The 5,303-nt window shown below is 45.8% G+C and overlaps 1 long non-coding RNA gene across 1 annotated transcript; it reads right to left on the reverse strand.

The window, feature by feature from the left end:
* Window positions 1-1,898: 1,898 nt before the first annotated feature.
* LOC115294111 lies at window positions 1,899-4,255 on the reverse strand. Its single transcript, XR_003909728.1, has 3 exons — window positions 4,065-4,255; window positions 2,588-2,932; window positions 1,899-2,462 (listed from the first exon to the last, which is right to left on the reverse strand). It is a non-coding gene; the product is annotated as an uncharacterized LOC115294111 (long non-coding RNA).
* Between the last annotated feature and the right edge of the window lie 1,048 nt (window positions 4,256-5,303).

The raw sequence follows: 5,303 nt of genomic DNA on the forward strand, positions 1-5,303 counted from the left end.
TACCTGATTCAAACTTCACCCATCCACGCCCGCATCCTCATGCAATCTCTGTGGCAATGCACAGTGTCGTCTCTCACCTTGCAGCCTTCACACAGGCTGTTCCTACCTAGAACACTCTCTGCAGACCCTCCCCCATCCCTTCTTCCTCTGCTAACTCCTAGAGCTCATCCTTATGTATCATTTCCTTTGAAAAGTCTAGGGATATAGATGCCCCTCAACTGTACTCCCACAGCATTTCATGGCCTCTCTATCAAAAGCAATTTAATGATAATGGTTTTGGGGGTTACTTATTAATCTATATTTCCTATGAAACTAAACAAGAAGAAAACAATGTCTATACCTTAGTTACTCTTATGCCCCCAAATTCCTGGCAGTATAAGTTTTGCTGAACGAGTGAATGAATTCAACATAAATATTTGTTGAACAAGTGATTAAATTTAAAAATGAATAAATGGTTGTTGATAGAATAATTGATGGATAGTGCTTTTGTGTAGATGCATGGTCCTTTGTTTCACTATTTCAGGTGGTCTCTCAGTTATGATCCTCATAATTCGGGGGTCTGTTGTAGTCTATTTGGGCTGCTGTAACAAAGTGCACAGATTGGGTCATTTGTAAACAACATATATTTATTTCTCACAGTCCTGGAGGCCTGCAGTCTGAGATCAGGGTACCAGCATGACCAGATGAGGGCCCTCTTCTGGATCACAGACTTTTCATTTATTTTCACTTGGTGGGAGGGGCCAGGGAACTCTCTGGAGCCTCTTTTATGAAGCACCAAACCCATTCATAATCTCTCATGACCTAGGCACCCCCTGAAGGTCCCATCTCCTAATACCATCATCTTCAGGGGCTGGGATTTCAGCATATGAATTTTGAAGGGATACAAATGTTCAAACCATGGCACCTATCGAGTGAATATTCCTTTTATCTATTCCTAAATAGGAATTCATGGCAGGAAGCATGAGCCTTTGGACAATGAGACCCACTGATAAGGAAGGGGAGGCTAGGCTGTTGGCCATCCGCGGGGACGAGAAAAGGAATTCAGAAGACAAGCTCTTAGGCAACTATTGGTCCTGGTGAGACAAACTCTAGCTTTTGTCCTCTTTCTTGTTGCCAGTGGGATGTACTCAAGAGGTAGCAGCCATTTTGCCTTATCTTATTATACAGAAATTTCCTGTTTTGCTATTGAAGAAATTAAAGTTCAGAGAAGCATAAGAACTTGCCATGAGTCTCAAAAATAGTGACAGAGGGCACCTGGGTGACTCAGTTGGTTGAGCATCTGACTCTTGACTTCAGTTCAGGTCATGACCCCAGGGTGGTAGAATCCAGCCCAGCATTAGACTCTGCACTGAATGTGGAGTCTACTTAAGATTCTCTCTCTCTCTCTCTCTCTCTCTCTCTCTCTCTCTCTCGCTCGCTCGCTCTCTCTCTCTCTCTCTCTCTCTCTCTCTAACACAGCCAGGCCTAGAACCTGATTCTTGGAGTAACACAATCTGACACCTGTTATTTCCTCCCAGCTGCTATCTGAAAGTCTTTAGTTTCGATTTGCTAACTTGAAGTTATGTATGCAATGCTTCATCCACAGTGCTCACGGTCCCTGACCTTTGATGCTGTAAAAGCAAGAGGCCAAGGCCAGGGCATTTCCTCCTGACCAACATTTGCCAAAGCACAAAGCCATCCTAGCAGGGGAGGAAGAAGGGGGGGGGGGCGTGGCAGAGGACAGGAAGGGCCAAAAGCCAGAGCAAGCCAAACCAGGGGAAACTGCAAGTAATTCATTCCCACACATGTTATTTTTCTACCGGGGCTTCAGTGACAACTTCACTTTTTTATTTTGAGACCCAGTGGAAAATGTGGCCTGGAATGGGGGTTGGGGGAGGTGTGAACATAAATGCACATAAACACATCAGATATTTATTCAAGCCATACAGTGAAGAATGAAAGGCCCATACCTGCTTAAACCCCCTTCACCATCTCACTCCATGTCTTCATTTGTGGAACAGGAGGCCGTTGAGGCCTCTAAATATCACCCTTCCCGAGCTCAGAGTCACATGGTGACATTCCTGCAAAGTGTTTTGGGGCCAAGACCCTGATTTAAAAAATGGATGCATCGAAGTTTCTGCCATTTACTGCCTGACAAGAGATGCAGGTGCACCCTCACGATCCTCTCGGAGTTAATTTCTCATGTTGCAAGATTTCATAAGCATTGGTGGATCTGTGCTTCTCATCACCAAGAAGACCTCGGTTTCTGGCCATGGATATCATCATCATGGAAGATTCCTCAGGGGACTCAGCTCTTGAACTGGTAAATGGCCATGAATCAGGAGGAAAAATGAACAGCAAGTGGAGTGGCCTGAAACAAACCCTCAACATACAGGAGCAACTGGGTTTCTCCTCATTTCTGCTGCCCATCCATTTATTCATTCAAACAGCATTCTCTCGGAGATCAAGAAGGTCACCACCATCTACGGGAAAGATATTAAAAACATGATTCGTTATTGCCCAATGTACATTTAGAATATTTTTAACGCAAACAACAGAAAGTATGGCTCCATCAGGCCCAAACAGGGAAGGAAATCTATTGGCTCACATGATTGAAAACTCCCCGAAGGGTTTGCATCAGCAAGCTCCCTCTCTGTGGCTCAGTCCCCGGGTTTCTTTTCCAACCCCATCCCCATTCTCTGTCTTCTGGGGGTGTTGGTTGCATTCCTTCACAGTGTGAAGATGACCAGCGCTGCATGCTTCCTTGTTCAGATCAAGCCAGAAAGAGATAGTGTCTTTGCCCCAACACTCCCAGAAAGTGTGCTGGCACTCAGGCTGGTTCAGGGTTGGCACTCGGGGCCTTATGCTGAGTTCATCAATCACATGATCTGAAGATGGTCACATGCTGCACTAAGGAGGCAGGTATGGGCAGCAGGGGAATCTCTAAATGGAACTGAGAGTGGGGAAAAGGAAGGAGGTTACACCAAGAAATGTCCATTTCGGAGAAAGTGCTTAGGCGCGGTGTTAATAGGGCACCCCCGGGGGGGTTTCTATATAAGAGTGAAGGGGGGAAGGAATTTAAATTGATCAACCCTTAGAATACATTCCCTGTGTACTAAAGCTGGAAGCTTCCCTTAGTTGAAAAATGATGAAGGCTTTAATGTCCAAAAGTGGAAAGTCCAGGAGCAGACTTCATGCCAGGACTCTAGATGCTGTGTGTTGGGAACTCGGATCTGTGTCTTAAATTCTCAGAAAAGAAGGCTTCAATATTTGAATGTGTCTTAAGAGGAGCTGTTCAGAAGGAGGATCTGGTTCCAAGGACTGTGTATATACTCAACTGTTTCAACATGACAAGACCAGGCTCGATTCCCACAAATCTGGCCTTGAGTCTCAGTTCCACACTCAATGTGGCCATGGGCAGCTCACTTAACCTCACCACTTAACCTCTTCATCTTTAACATTTGGATAGCAGAACCTCTCTTCCTGAGTGATTATAAAAAGCAGAAATAGGGGCTTCTGGATGGCACAGTTGCTTAGACATCTGACTCTTGATTTCAGCTCAGGTCACAATCTCACCATCCTGGAATTGAGCCCTGCTTCCAGCTCTGTGCTGAGTGTGCAGCCTGCATAGGATTTTCTCTCTCCCTCTCCCTCTGCCCCAAACCTGCTCGCTCCCTCTCTCTCTCCAAATAAATAAACATTAAAAAAGTTTAAAAAGCAGAAATAATACCTCAAAATACCCAGCGTGATTAATCAACCATTACTATTGTTACTCAAAAGGAGCTGCCTCTCTTGATGACTTTGCAAGGTCAGAAGAGGAATGTGCACTTTCTGGAAGGAACTAGCTTTGGGCAAGATCTAAGCACAGACCTGAACACTTGAAGGGAATGGTATAAAGGACATGGTAATGCCACTGGAGTCTTGGCTCAGACTCCAGCACCTTTCCCCCTGGATTCACATACCTGGGCATTCCTGGCTGAAGACCCCCCTCCCTTTGGACTAGGGAAATAAAGTCTGGCACACAAGCTCAGTACCAAGTAATAGACTCACGTTAGAGAGGAAAGGTGGTAAACCACAGTTGTTACCTGAAATCAGGACATTTCTGGTCTTGCTCCCTGTGGCTGGGTCCTAGAAAAGAAGAGACACCAGGAAATATGAACATAACTATTTTGGGAGCCCCAGTGGGCACCATCTAGATGACCCAAAGGAGGGTATAAGAGGGATTGACAGTGATTTCCAGGTGGGGGCCCAAAATGGATAGAGTTTGTGGCAGAGCCACATCAGCCCAATCTGGACAGAAGAATGGGAAGGAGGCATCACAGTGAGTGGACAAGAGAGAGAGAGCCAGAGATCTGTGCCGGAGCAGCAGGGGACATGTGTCATGGCTTTGAAGCATGGCTGTAGCAATTCAGTGGCACTGGTGTCATCCATGGAAATGAATACATCACACCCCAACATGAACACCATCACAGGAGCCAGCTGAGGGCAAGGGTCATGTGACAGCTGAGAGGGCCACACAGGAGAGCACACATGGCCAGCCCTGGGGATGCCCGTGAACAGCTGGGGGGAGGGGGGAGGGGGGAGGGGGGAGGGATTCTGCGGTGTAAGGGCAGGGCCAGGCTGCACCACAATACTCTACTTCTGCCACAGAGTGGTGTGGCCCAGGAAATCTGGGTGTCACAAGTCCACCACTTCCCTGAGCACCACACGATCACTTCAGTGCCAACTCAAATCATCAGGAGCATGTACATTATATTGTGCCTTCAAGAAACTATGATTTCATGTTGTTACAGCTTTGTCCTTTGCCAGAGATAATTAAGAATGTTTCCATATATACTATAAAACCTACTGTAATGACAATTTTTATTATGCTTTCAAACCTTATGTAAACAATCCTCCTCCTAATGACTTTCTCATAATATGCAAGGAATGTCTGTCTGTCGTGTTGGACTAGCACACATCCTTCCTTCCTTTTCTTTTCTTTTTTTTTTTTAATGAGAGCTAAACAATCTATTAAAGTTATCTTTTGCCTTGGCCGCTGGGACTAGAAGAGAGAAATGTGACACACAATTGGAGGAACATTAGTGTGGATAGATGTTATGGTAAAACTTCTCCCAACCTTCTCGTCTTCCACATGCTCAGTCAGTTAAGCGGCCGACCTCTGTTCAGGTCACGATCTTGCAGTTCATGAGTTCGAGCCCCACGTATGACTCTGGGCTGACAACTCAGAGCTTGGAGCCTGCTTCGGATTCTGTGTCTCCTTCTCTCTCTGCCCTCTTCTGCTCACACTCTGTCTCTCAAAGATAAATAAATGTTAAAAAAAA

Source organism: Suricata suricatta, chromosome 6, assembly GCF_006229205.1.
Source record: "Suricata suricatta isolate VVHF042 chromosome 6, meerkat_22Aug2017_6uvM2_HiC, whole genome shotgun sequence".
Taxonomy (NCBI): Eukaryota; Metazoa; Chordata; class Mammalia; order Carnivora; family Herpestidae; genus Suricata; species Suricata suricatta.